We start from the raw sequence: 13,511 nt of genomic DNA on the forward strand, positions 1-13,511 counted from the left end.
AGCAGCTGTAGCAGTAAAGTTTATCAACAAAGCAGCTGTGTCTGGGTCGTCATTCTTCACTTCACAAATGCACCAATAGATGGGGCTGTGGATCAATTATGTTTGAGCAGGGCAGTGACAGGCCAGCGTTAACAGATTTCACCAGAGGACAGAGTGGATAAAGGCTAAAGACAGACTATTTGAGAAACTCCACATTTTGGTTGGATACTGTGTGCCGAACACAAGACACAGACCACTCATGTCAAAATTGCAGAGAGCAGGTATTGTAATCCGACCCACCTTATCACGACATGATAAGAAGGATCAGGTCAGCATGAATTGTGTGCTGTTTGTCAGTTTAGGGCCAAGCGTGTATTAAATCCCCGAGTTCTAGTCTTTTCTGGTTTGCAGTCAACACTGGTCACATAACATCAACTGACAAGACTGTTTTGAACCCACACACAAGGCAGGTTATGCAACTCATCCATTCATCCATCAGCACCAGTTTCATCAATATGTGTTGGTGGGTGTGGCAGGTATCTGTAGGTGTGTTTGTGAACGCCACAACATGAATATCTTTCAGGCTGCTTGTTTAAATGTGTCTTCATTATTCTGGTGGAGGAAGAGCAATTTATCCCATGCCCATCCAGCGTTGTGGCAGCTGCCTAGGTCTGTGTTGCTAAGCCTACTGGGATGGAGCCTCACCACAGGGGATGAAGAGCCTGAAGCCCCTCCAGCCTGCTGCAACAGACAGACCAGCTCTCTGACGAGACAACCAGGAAACCAGCTCCTATAGACATGCTGTATAAATTGATCTTCCATATTAAACACACTGAAATGGGAAGCAAGGGGGGTACCACATACTGACGGACCTGAAAAACGGTCACTGCTGACTGACAGACCTATAGACATACAGGTGCAAAACCAGTCAAATAACATTTGCAAGTGATCATTGGTTTTTCTGGCCACCTGGTAAATGCAAGTCCAATTTTCATTCTCAGCTCTGTTGTTGGTCTCTACCAACTCCTGAGGGAAATATCTGTCTCTTTAGCTGCTAAATTCTCCACCATGTTTCATGAGCAAGTAGCATAGGGGGAACTTTTTGAGCTTTTTTGCTGAAAACAGCTGCCAGCTGCAGCCGAAAACGACACCATGGAGCAATGAGACTAGTGATTAAATCATTAAAGGTGCGTGCAGGGAAACAAAAAAACATGAGCTGAAACTTAAGCCAATGGGAGCCGCAGATTCAAGCAACTGCTTTCACATATTGTTTACCATAAAAAAGTTAAAATCATAGTTTTGTTTATTTCGTTTTTAATTGGGGCTATCTTGTCATATTTGAAGTCAACGATAGTTACACTCAATAATCTTTTTCACATGTAGATACTTTAAGAATTCGATGCAAGTGACATAGTCCAATGGTATGCAGCGCAATATATCAGGTTAAAAAGATCAAGTGAAGGGTGTGTACATATTTGTGATTACATCATGGTGATTATGATAATTGGAATGTGACTGAAGTGGCCTGATGACTTGGATAGCTCATCCAGTGTGCAAACGTGCACCGATGACAGAAATGGGTTGATAGCAGTGCACTGGTCTGGCTCTGTTTTATTGCTATATTATAGTTAGGCCTTGCCAACCCACCCACCGCCGAAGCCACAGCTTCAGTGCATCAAACGGCTGTACCATGGAAAACCCACACATGTCATGGCAGGACAATCCACCCTTCCTGTTTATGTGGGCTTCTGATTTGGGGGAATATCTTAACATACAGTGCTGACTCACATATCCCAAATCTTGTCTGAAAATCACGGCTCAAGAGAAGACAAGTCAAGGCTTGAAACTAATTTGAAATTAATTAAAAGTTTTGACATTTAACTCATTTTTTATTTTTAGGTTTCTAACATGTTTAGACAAGACGAGGCTTCTGATGAACCGTGTGGAATGATGTGGAAGTATAACACTGTTGCATCAGAATTGCTTAGAATCAACATCGAGGACATGAGGCCATCCTTGACTCCAGGACTGATTGGTATTATTATGTAATTTAAGTTGTTAAAAAATGGGAAGTAAATACAGAGTTAAGTGCACACTGACCTTTTACAGAAGCGATTAGTTGATCCAGCCTGACAGACAGACAGACAGACAGACAGACAGACAGGCAGACAGACAGACAGACAGACAGACAGACAGACAGACAGACACACACACACACACACACACACACACAAACCCGTCTTTATCCCCAGTAACGTCATTTAGACAGCATGGGTAGGCAATGGGACTTAAGTGCATCAGATTAGAATGAAATAAACATGATCAGACCCTGCCATCTGCACTGGGATGGTTGCCTAGCACTAGGCACTGTTTGGATTATCTAACGACGTCGATGTGCTGACGTTGGAGTGTGTGTTATTGTGTGTGTTTATGCCTTTGTGTGTATGTGGCCAAATGTGCTGATGGCATCATTCAAATGATGATGGACTCATTTTCGAGACAGTCTTCCAAATAAAGTCAGTCTGCTCTCAGACTTGAATCAGTGTGTCTGTGTATGATTGCGTGTTTATGTTTGTGCATGCGTATGTGTTTAGTTTTGCCAAATATTTACAGTATTGTAATAATATGATTAGTAATAACACTGTAAAGAGATCTGGGATAACTTGTTTTCACAGCCTTCTTTCAATAAAGGAGAGTTTCTCATCAAAATATTATATCTAATTGTAGGACAAACCTAGACCGGCATGCTTTGTGGTTTTTTTCCACGTAGAAAAAATATAATATCAGGCAACAGCATGGTCAATTTCTAGATTTGTTTTGCTTTATGAAACTGATAATAATGTGGTTGCTTTTAATTCCCATCACTCTATTTCTCGCAAATAAACACCCCTCCCATTACCTCTAGTGTGTGGGTGAGAGTTATTGAGTCTTAAAATAGAGCTGCAGCAATAATAACGGCAACATCCTGGCAACCCATATCATTGTGCTCTGTCAGTGAGACTGCTAATAGGGTAAATATGAAAGAGATGAATTCGGGGCGCAACCTGAATTTGAAATGCATAAACATTTCCATCAGGCATTGGGTTATATGTGTTCTATGCTTCTCTACACAGGCACATATGAGTGTGTGTGTGTGTGTGTGTCAGTAAGAAAAAGAGAGAAAGAGAAATAAAGGCTTTATGAGTGGACCAACTTGGCATTCACCTCAGTGCGCACACAACATTGGTAATTGGCAGCCATGGAGAAAGCCTCGGCAAACTAACACTGCAGAAACGTCATACAGAGTTTACTGGTGCACCAATGAAGAACAGATGTGGAACCAATAGTCATTTTAATCATCTCAGTGTCAAGGTTGAGAAACCGGTTGAGTTTTGATGTTACCCTAACAGTACCACCACAGAGAGGGCAGTTTTATGAAGCACCTGCTGTGCTTCAACAGAGGGTCTTCAGTTCAGCTCTGTGTGTGTGTGTGTGTGTGTGTGTGTGTGTGTGTGTGTGCATATGTGTGTTAGTGGTTGGATTGGAGTTCATTAATCAAAGCAACATTTGTTCTTGCAAGTCAAGCAAAGCTCCATCAGTCCAAGGCAGAAACAAAAATGTATCTACTTAATTCAAATGTCAAATTCTTTCTTTAAGAGACGGTGTGACTTGTGTCATCATGGTCAGGGAAGCTGGAGTTCAACTGCATGCTTTTCATTCATTGTTGTTTGGGAAACCTTTTCCATGCCAGAGGTATGTTAACTCAGCAGCTCTTTTCTGGCAATGCCATACATTCCCACCCCTATGCATGATGGGACCTTTTACTATTGGACACCGTGGTTCCCTGGCTCGTCATACGTTACTTCCCCATCTCTACTTACACAATAATATTGTTTTAATATTAAGAATTTGGAACTATAAACTGCTTGTATTTCGCATTGTTATCATGATTCTGATTATTATCAACACCTTCTTGGTTACATAGTATTTGTTCAGCTTTTTATTAGAATTCTATGTTTTCTATTGACTCCAAGAATAAAGATAGCATACATTAGGTAAGATGATTATAATGCATTTAGTTATTAAAGGCTCGGAACACATCATTCCCCAGCTGCTCTGTCACTCACCATGAGGGGTGCATGCACTACCAACACACCAACATTAAATGTGTGCCCACACCCTCATACTCACAACCTTATGACACATAGAGGTACTCAGAGTGGTTTAAACTTTAACTGACTGACTGTGACTTAATTATGACTAGTTACTATGTTTTCTTTCTAAGCTCACTGGACATGAACTTAAGCCTCCCATGACTGAGATATAGAGGACTCCTTTGAAAAGTGTGCAGAGTATCATGTGACAGTGCTCTCTCATGGTGTATGAGAGAGCGAGGCTGCCTCTGACTGTTGTCTGACTGACTATTGAACTGTTGTGCTTTGCTTCATCTGCCTATTATAGATAACAGTTCAATAGATGAATATGAACTTTTATGATAACACCGATCAGAAGATTATTTAGAGAGGTGACTGTATGATGTTACACGATTTTTGCCGAAATTGTCAAATGTTTAATCATGATGCTTAAAAAGAACATGAAAAGCTGGAGGGATATAAGGAAGATTATCATTGTTTTGATATGGACCAGTGAAATTTTGAAAGCAGGGTTCTGTGCCACACACACTGTCAGGATAATTAAAACTTCAAAACCACAATACAGGGCCGAGGATGCAGCTGCTGAGTAACTCCTGTCTCTTTGGTTTTGTTTCATTAAATGAATGGCCTACCTGCCCCATCCACCCATCTGGCCTCCTGCCTGCCGGCCAGGACACAGTGAGGTAAATGGAGCAGAAGCGCAAACACTGCAATCTGCTCACTTGTCCTGAGAAAGCTGTCGGACCTCCCTGACAAACGCAGTGACCCACACACGCTTCCATGAAGGCCAGTTGCTCCCACACCGCATGCCTCTGTGGATGGAAGGAGAGGGAGAGAGAGAGAAGTTTGGCGATGAGAGAAGGTCAGAGGAGAAGTGAGACGTGACAGACCTCATGTACTTGGAAGACCTTAAGAAGCTCCTGTTTTGGCCATTGACGCACAAGTGAACAAGACACACACTCAAAAACGCACTTCACACAGTATCCAAAGGAGACTGGAAGCCCCAGACTTTGCATAAATGCAATATGATCAGGGGGTGTGTTCCTGTATTTTTCATTAGAGTAATGAGAACGACAATTACAAGACTTTAACAGCTTATGAATATAAAGCCCTCTGGACAGAATCTCGAACATCTCGTTCCCTGCTGAGCGTCAGAAGTTACGTAAACAGGAGACAAAAATCAAAAAGAAAAAAAGAGAGAAAGAAAGAGAGAAAAAAGACACGAAGAAATAAGAAAGGTAGAGAGGGAAAAAAAAGGAGCAGGACGAAGATTGGGAAAGAAAGACAGTGAGAAATAGAGAGAGAGAGAGGGAGAAAGATCAGAGTTAGCCTGGAAAACAAACAAACAAACCAATGGATGTCAGGGCAGAGGTAGTTGTGCTCGTCCCTGTTTCCATGGCGACCCGAATGTGCTGTCGGTGCAATGGCACCAGTTGTGGCCGTGCTGACATGAGCCACACGTGCAACTGCCCAGCTGACAACACCGAGCATACGCCACCGTCTATTCATAGCACCTAAGTGACACCCAGGAGAGACACAGACAGCCGGCAGTGTGGGCCAAGGAGGCCAAGTGCCCAAAACTGTGTGGGATCTGGCGTAGGGCTGGACCCCTTGATGGAGTTGGATGGATGCATGGGCAGATTAAGGGATGAACCCATGGTTGGGGTTATGTCAGCTTTTATCTGATCTCTGTCCACACTGACAAAGTTTGGCCCCTCAGTCAACACAACGCGTTTCACAAATCCCTGATTTTTTGAGGTCTCTAAACATATGCACATATGTGGTGGGGTCATGATGGGTGAAACAGCACTTCAGAAAACAACCCTAAAATGCATATCACCAATCTAGGAGTTATAGGGCAGGTAAGCAGGGTGTTGTAGAGTCTTGGGATAGGATTTTCTTTTCAAACTGCCAGTCCCTGGAAGATCAGATTGGGGACCTGTATTTAAATGATATTCTCAACACCAGTGGACCACCACTTCCTGGCTCAGCAGAAACATCGGGTGAGCGATGGTTGTGTGTCTCTGTCTCTGAATCAGAGTCATTACGATTTCATTTCAGTCATCTATCCTGTTTTGCTTTGGGACACGTAATTGAAAAAGATTAACAAACAATTCAGTCTTTTGTCAGAAATAATCCGATTTTTTTATGAAACTAAATTTGATTTTGTATGGATATATATATTGCAAATATGGAGTTCCCGCTTCATATCAAAACAAATTGTCAAAGTGCAAATAAAACCTCAATGAACCTCAATGAACTACTGACAAGATGGTAAAACAATAATGCTATATCAGCAAGAGTCACAAGTATTCTAAATAAGATTTATTTATTTTAAATGAAGAAGATAATGAAACAGATAATATGTTGTATTTAATTTAGTGTGGCTCATACCAATTGGAAAATGTCATAGAATTATTGTTTGCAAATCATTAACTGCCACAAAGCCAAGTTGTGCTTCTGAGCATGCCTGCATAAGATGTCAATTTATCTTCACACCACACTGCTCCGAATGTGGTACAGTTGGCAAGATGGCTGGAAACACCAAGTCAGTGCCTCCTTTGTGAGCGATTGTTCAAGCTCAATTGGCACTTCTGCAACAGTGCTTTGTCTGTGAGATCAGGCAGAATAATAGCAGAGGCTTTGAGGCAAAGAGAGGCCTATTGTGGTCAGCCAGCGGCCAAAGTTAGATGTCATTGTGGTCATTCGATGGATTGTGCCAAAGGCCATTGTGTCTCATAACGTGACACAGTGGAGGTACAGAGTTGCTGAGTGAAATCGATCTGAGTGGGGACAAAGATCACCATTTTGTGTGTGTTTGAGTTTTGCATTGTTTGTTCACGTGCTACGTATATGTATTTGTATGAGTCTGTGTTGAGTGCTGTGTGCTGTGTTTGTTTGTGGAAATTCAGCCGACGCAGGCCTTTCACACCACTGGGATCAGCGGTTTGCCACATCAGAAGAGAGACTGAGAGAGGGGTGAACCGTGTGGATGCCCCCATTATGCCCCTATTGTGCCCATGCGGCTGCATCGATAGCGCTATTGCAGGGGCCACTGGCAGCAGAAAAGTGCTGTACAAGACACTTTGAGATAAAGGTTCAGTACACCTCTGTGTCACATGAAGAAGAGAGGGGACAAAGAGCCTAATGAGAGCAGTGAACAGACTGAAAACACACACACACACACACACAGTAGTTCATCCCAAAAAGGTATATGTCATGGCCACAGCATGATGTTCCACCACCCATCTACACTGGTGTGTGTGTGCCTCTGTGTGTTTGTGTGATGGCTTCTGTGCTTGCTGGCCACAGCCTGAGGATGGTTGCCTAGGACTTGCATGCAAGCTGAGATAGGAACAAGCCTGGGCAGGTCGCTTCGTTCCCTTCACAGGACAATGGCTGTTTCAGATGCTGAGCAGGAGTCGTGGATAATCAGTGAGAGACTGGGGGGCCTCTCACAGCCCCAGCCTGACATGTATGCTTTTGCCAAGTTCCAGACAGACTTGCATACACAGAGAGCAACATTGTTTTTTTTTTTTGCTGATAAAGTATCCTAAAATGCTTTTCTGATAGCTCAAATAAACAAGTCGACACTGAGGACTGAACCTTGTTTTTTTTCTTATTGTGTCATTTCCCTGCTGTCCCTGCTTGTTTCTATAGTGGAAGTTTAATACTTCGTAATTTGATTATACCTCCATAACTTAGTTCAGCAATACCTTGATCACACCAAGAGTCTCTCAGCTTGACACTGTCAGTATGTGACAACTGAAGAAGTACAGCTCTGGTTTACTGGGCATCTCCTATCGGTGTCAGAGGAGTTTGGCCACAAAAATGTTTGATAGCACACACACACATGGCAGATGTTTGACGAGTGATTAATAGTTTCAACTGTACACTTCAGTGTCTGTACTGAACAATGGCTGTGGGCAGCATCCTCCTTGAAGTGTCTGTACAACACAATAGCATCTAACTAGTCTTGAACATCCACCCAAATGGTTTCAAAATGAATTGGGTGGGTAAGGATAAAAACAAAGGTGTTGAAATGTTGTTCAGCAACCTTTCACAAACAGACAGGTTCTGCAGGTGGACATGATGTGAGCAGTGTGACCGACTAAGCAGGGTGGACCTGCTTTAAGCTGGAGGCGGTGAGCACCAGCCCTTCTGAAGTGCTCTTGAGCAAGATCCCATACTTCTTCCAGTGAATTTTCACATTATATTAGCCCATGTTCATACTTCTATTGATATCAAAGTGTATGAAGTGGTACACACTATTGTGGCTAAAGCAACAACTAGATTATTTTTGTCTTCTTTGCTCCACCCGACAGTCCAAAATGTTTTGTTAATCTTAAGAAAATATTCATATTTGAGAAAATGATAACAATGTTTTTGTTTTGGGGGGGGGGGGGGGGTATTTTTGCTTGAATGTATTGTTTCAGCTTCAATTGTCATCTGTGACATCTGTTCACAGGTTTCCAAATATATTGGAATTGACTAATTATGTTACATCACTGCCTATAGCTTTATATACTGTACGTAGAGAGCCTATAGGGACAGCTGCCACGTTTCTCACCAATTGCACATGAATAAGGAATTTCATCTTTGTGAAAAATAACTATTGAATTTTTTTAAGATGGTAAAAGTCATTAAGTGCTCATCACTATATGTTTTAAAGTATGAGACGCACAAATTCGAGGCATGCAGCCATAGCCATTTCATATGTCCCTATTACATGATGCATCTTTTACCTCACGGTGCGCACTGTCCGGTCTGGAGGCTGGCACGCTCTCTACTTTATGAATGGATGGGTGTGGCGCTGGTGACAAGCAATGAGGCTGTCGTCACTGCGCTGATAGGCGCTGGCGTGCTGTAGTGGTGAAGGCTGGTCCAGAGAGAAACATAACTGCTCTGCCGCCGCTTTGGAGAGACAACGGGAGAAGGAAAGGGGAGGAGAGGAGAGTGAGAGAGACAGAGACAGAGACAACAGCGTCACTCCACTACCCAGCGAGGAGAAACTGGCGAGAAATTAGGTGAGGTAGGGGTCTAGGACAAACAAAAAGATGGGTGCCGACTTTTATTGTGGGATATTGTATTTGTATACATGGGAAGTGAACAAATCAAATGAGCAGAAATCATTAGGGGATTAGCCAGATGCGATGATGATGAAATGCACGCGAGCTGTTTAAAAAAATCGCGGATAAATCCCTCGTGCATTTGTGATGTAAAGAGTGGAATTATTACTTTAGAAAAAAAGACAGACAAAAGAAAGTCGAAAAGGGCTCCTTCCTCAATGTGCTCCCCTCCTAGGTGTGACAGAAACAACAAAGGGACGTGGAACAAACTCGCATCAGGACCACAGGCGGACAGCAGCCCAGACAGATCGTTAAGCACAATAGGGGGGGGGGGGGGGGGGCTGCAAACAAGAGCATGTCTGCTGCTTTTTGCAATATGCAGCAGTCTTCATGTAATTACATTCCTCTTGGCGTCTCTCGGCTGCAACGGGCCGGGAGTGCTTTTCCTCTGGCAGGTCTTCACTAAACACGAGCGTTTAGAAACGGAGCCGATCATTTGAGAACGTTCAAGTCCAGACTGAGACGGAGCAAAGTGTTGAAAGGTGTGAGTTGTGATTCGGCGTTGTCATCCACAGGAATGCCCTGAAGTGATTGCATGTGTTTGTGCCTTGCAGTTGAATGGGGAGAGGCAAGAGACGAGCGCTGCCCAGAATTTAAGTGAAAGGGAGCAGAGCAGCGGAGCGGTGTGAGCTGAGAGCGGACGGCGAAGGGGGAGAAAGACCTGCAGCGATTCCAGAAGTGAATGTCTCTTAAAGGTAGGAGCTACGTGGACTATCACACACACACACACACACACACACAGCCCGCTCTGTGTCTTAACTTGTCAACTGTGTATATGTTCTCAACTAAACGGTCTACAGCGCAGACCACATGTGGACAAGGTTGCATAACGGTTGAGTTCGTTTGGGTTGCTCAGTTTTGCTCTGATGGACAGACCTCAGGTTGAACTTGCCTGACATTTAACTTCTGCTCCGGACAGAATTTGTTCAGCTGTTTGGGAGATGAGACCCGAAAAAATAAAATACACTGCAAGGCATCTATATATATATTTGGTCATTTGTCTGACGGCTACATTTGCAAATAAAACACAGCTCTCGTATATTTTATGTTTAAGCTAAAAACTTAAGTTCATCAAATCAATTTGGGTGTGACACCTAAAGTCAACCACAAAAAAAACGACATTTATGAAAGCCAGGGGGCTTCTGCCGTAAAAGGTCAGTTTTATTTTGTGCCGAGTCAACCAGCAATGCCCACAAGAGTCCAATATTTCCTATTTCTTTTGTTCTTTCCTCTTCCCTTTTCCAACACTGTGTGCACAGAACAGATGGTGGGTGTGGGGGGATGGTCTCAGAGTTGACACCAGTTCCTCCGCTCTGTCCCACTCCTCGATGTTTTTCTATCTGTGGAATTTGAACCATTCTTCCGTTGGGTTGAGGCCCATCCCTTGTGTCTGCCCCTGTTCAGAGGAGTGGGTTGTCTCCAGAGGAGGCTGTGAGTGTGTGTATGGGTAACTGGGGCTTTCCAGTAGAGTTGCACACGAAACAGTTCCTGGTTGCTGGATGGTCGTCTATGAGGCCAAATACACACAGCTGGGAGTCATATAAGAAGCCTTTGTGTGAGTTGAGCAGTATCGCACACACAAACATGCTGACACGCAGAAATACACAGAGTCCGGTTCGAGCACACACCTCCCCTCAACAGGATCCAGAATGACTTGGGGCTGTGAGATGTGAGCATGGGAAGGCTAGTTTGCATTGTTTGTATGTGCATACATGTATGTATGCAAGGATTTAGAGTTGCAATTATTAAAATGCAAAAGCAATCCCAATTGAAAGACACTCAAATGCACACCCTTGCACGCTAACACAGGCATTCCCACATCAACAAGAAAAAAAAACTTAAAACAGAGACTCACAGTCACCGTACAACAGTGTCTTCTTCTCTTACCAGCACCACATGATGTTTGTCCTCTTGAGTAAGTTTTGGAGAGAGTGAAAACATGGTGGTGGGGGTGGTTGGAGGGAGAGAGAGAGAGAGAGAGAGAGAGAGAGAGAGAGAAGTAAGTGATTGTGCTGGTGATGGCAACTGTACCGTTTGTTTCTGTCTCTACTGTATGTGTGTCAATAGCTTTATCGGCCTCTGCAGCTGGTCTGAGTTACAGCGGGTAAACAAATGCCATCAATAGTTTGGTCCACCAAAACACTGAAAACAATATTAATACAAAGTCAAACACCATGTGCCTGCCACAGTTGTTTGTACATATACTCCTGATTTCATGTAGGCAGGAAGTACAGCACATCTTTACAAGGCCAGACAGCTCATGTGTGAGGCAACGGGCTGTTTGTGTGTGGTGAGAGACTCGGATAGGAAGGTGTCGCGTCGCCAGCGAGGACAGGACAGGGCAGGGTCGGACCAAGAGGGCGAGAGGAGATAAGAGAGCCACTTCATTTCAGGGACGGTATCTTCATCCGGTCGTGGCCGGGCTGGCCCGAGGCCAGGGGGTTGTGTGTTGATATCCAGCATGGCTGCACTGACGGGGAGGCTTTACAGAATATGGGGAAAGACTTATGGGCTGAAGGTTGTTATGCAGCAAGAATCGCTTCATTTTTGTATGATCAGTGCATTCAGGTTGTATTAAAACAATTTTAGTGGATGTTTCTTGTTGTGACTTTATGCCCTTCAGGTTCTGGGTCGTTTTCAGTGGACTGTCACCTGTAGGAAAACTCTCCCTGCTCACATGTTCGACATTGTGCAGCTTGAGAATAACTGATTGCCACAGGCCTGAGATAGGACAAGGTCAGGGTCAGGTAGCATTCCAGTGGAAGAGGAAGCTGCTCTTTAACGAAAACGGTGGGTGGACTGATTGGGGCTCGGAGGTCTTAGGCCACAATTTGCCAAAAAGCACAGACACACTTTTAATCATTAATAGCATATAAAAGTTGCTGCTGCTGTTTCCCTAACCCCTTCACCCCCACACACAGGAAATTACATTTGAATATTTCCGTCTTCTGACCTGATGTCTGTTTCATCAAATCTATGTTGCTAACTGAGTTCATGTTTGTGGGTACTTGCATGTGTGCGCCTGCATGTGTGTTCAGAAAGAGACAGCGTGTTATGCCACAGACACCAAGAGGCACAGCTTGGTTGCTTGGCTCTAGCGCCTCTCTATTTATGTTCATGTTTGTGTGTGTGTGTGTGTGTGTGTACTTCTGTGTATCATGGTGGTGGTGATGTATCACTGCAACACATATCTCTTCATGTGCATCTGCGGTCCAGTGTACATGTATATTTTGGTATGTTTGCATCTCTGAACGCAATTTGATCCCTGGGTGTCTCTTTCGTTCTCTCTTCTTTGTGGTGGAAAGCCGATCCCATTGGGTGAGTTGGCTCCAAAGTCATATCACTGAGGATATGCCAACTAAATATTGAAGTGTGTGTGTGTTGAAATCACAGATTGCACTTCCCACCATAGGAGGTTATCTGAGGGTTTTATACAGGTTGTTGTATATCGCGTGCTACGAGCAGGGTTGGACGGGTGCGGTTGGCCTTCCATCCCCAACAGGATTAAGGAGGCTGACCCACACACTGGCCACTTCCCATGTCTGTGTGGGATCAAACAGCCCCATATGTCTTGCTTCTGTGTTGTTCACACGCAGCTCATCTCTAATGTCTGCCCACCTGCCTTACAGTAATTACTCACATCCCATTACATACACTATTCAAAGCTGTGGCTGTCATTAATTGAGAATGAACAAACCCCAATTCAAACCCTCAGCAACATCAGCGATTGGCTGTGCTCGGGTGAGAGCGGGAGAGTTTGTTAACAGTTCCATGTTCTTGTTTGTCAGACGGAGAGAAAGAGAGTTGCCACTGCATGCGTAATGTCACGTAGACGTTTGCCCTCATGTCATTTTAGCGCTGCTTGCTGGTGTTACAGGGAAACTTGAAAAAGCGAGCAAGAACAATAGTTAAGTGTTCTCGTTCAGTTTTCTGTGACCTTGGGTGTTGCTCTGTTTTGGCATCTAATTGCTTTCATTGTACCCAGAAGTAGTTGTACATTTTCCTCTTACACCACTCCCTACTCTGCCTTCATCCCATGCATCCAAAAACCTTCCAACACACCCAGACTCATACACACAGACACAATAAGAACAAGCCAATGACTCACACGCAGAACCACATTTGGAAACACAAATAGACACATAAACACATTGACACGTGCATACGCTCTCTGCCTGTCTCGAGTAAGAACTAAAGGCTTTTAACTAATCTGTGGTGCGAGGAACGCCCAAGGGTGCCATTCCTGCTTATCAGGCTCAGACCAGTTTTA

General features: G+C 43.9%; 1 protein-coding gene across 1 annotated transcript in view; it reads left to right on the forward strand.

Moving 5' to 3' along the window:
- Window positions 1-9,035: 9,035 nt before the first annotated feature.
- The window catches only part of rhobtb4 (Rho related BTB domain containing 4), a 39,717-nt gene continuing 35,241 nt past the window's right edge, over window positions 9,036-13,511 (forward strand). The window contains exons 1-2 of the mRNA XM_079270570.1: window positions 9,036-9,139; window positions 9,796-9,936. The gene's annotated coding sequence lies outside the window, so the exon portion shown is untranslated. The remainder of the gene's footprint in view (window positions 9,140-9,795; window positions 9,937-13,511) is intronic.

Source organism: Melanostigma gelatinosum (genome assembly GCF_949748355.1).
Source record: "Melanostigma gelatinosum genome assembly, chromosome: 6".
Classification (NCBI taxonomy): Eukaryota; Metazoa; Chordata; class Actinopteri; order Perciformes; family Zoarcidae; genus Melanostigma; species Melanostigma gelatinosum.